The sequence below is a fragment of the Papilio xuthus genome, unplaced genomic scaffold (genome assembly GCF_000836235.2).
Source record: "Papilio xuthus unplaced genomic scaffold, Pxut_1.1 DF827487.1, whole genome shotgun sequence".
NCBI classification, from domain to species: Eukaryota; Metazoa; Arthropoda; class Insecta; order Lepidoptera; family Papilionidae; genus Papilio; species Papilio xuthus.
In genome coordinates, this window is record NW_013531162.1 from 3,018 (window position 1) to 4,145 (window position 1,128).

The window sequence follows — 1,128 nt, forward strand, 5'->3', positions numbered from 1 at the left end:
GTAGGTGACCTCCTACATATTCCCAAACACTTCACAGTCACACATACACGCACATACATCACACGCATACACGCACACATAAACACGGGTGCATGACGAGTGGAGTTCTGCAGCGCCCGCGATATACCACGCTTTCGATTACGCAACTTGTTACTTTGTAATCCGAATTTGTGCATTTCTCTTTCTCCTACTTGTATTCTTCTTCTCAGTGTTGTACTCTCCTTCTTACTATTTGTTGTGGACTGTGAGTGGTAATAAACTGTGTTGTGAATATAACTGTGCCTCATTTCACCTGTCGCCGCACTCACCCTTCACATCATCATCACTCGCACCTCACCACACCGAAGGTGACACCACGTCCCCTTCCCCCTCATCTTCATCAGACCCTATCTTTTCTTTATCTTTTATTATTCTCCTTGACATAGCTTGTATCAAGCATAGGAGCTGTATCCTCCATTAATTTCTAGATGCGTGTGGTGGTGTGCTGTACGGCCCCAACGGCACTATAACGTCTCCTTCGTTCCCCGACCTGTATCCGCCGTCAAAGAATTGTCTGTGGGAGATAGTGGCGCCCTCGCAGCACCGCATCACGCTCAACTTCACGCATTTTGATCTGGAGGGCACGAATAATATGTATCATCAGGTAAACTCACGAATGACATAATATACGCAGTATTATTGTGATTTTCAATTGTTGCAACACTTTAATTTGCTCGTTCTTTTCAAAGAGAATGAGAAGGATAACAACATTGTCGTCATTCAGGTGTTACGATAGTGGGAACCCACTATTCCGTCATATAATCTGTATTTTTTTGTATCAGGAATGCGAATACGATAGCGTGACCGTGCACTCGCGGCTCGGGGATGAAGTGCTCCGGCGTCACGGTGCCTTCTGCGGCTCCGCGTTACCACCGCCCGTCACCTCGGACGGCAACGTGCTACGCGTGCAGGTAAACTAACGTGACACGGTCTACGACTAACAGTTCACCTTCCAACTAGAGCTAGTGTGTCAATGCAATGTCCATGTCATGTAATATATTAAGGTTACCTATAAGTATAATTTCTACTGGCAGTTTACATCGGACACATCGGTACACCACTCTGGGTTCGCGGCGACGTACTACATGG

The 1,128-nt window shown here is 46.5% G+C and overlaps 1 long non-coding RNA gene across 1 annotated transcript; it reads left to right on the forward strand.

The window, feature by feature from the left end:
• Positions 1–434: 434 nt before the first annotated feature.
• Positions 435–1,128, forward strand: LOC106119247 (uncharacterized). The gene is made up of 3 exons (XR_001227951.1): positions 435–643; positions 822–950; positions 1,074–1,128. It is a non-coding gene; the product is annotated as an uncharacterized LOC106119247 (long non-coding RNA).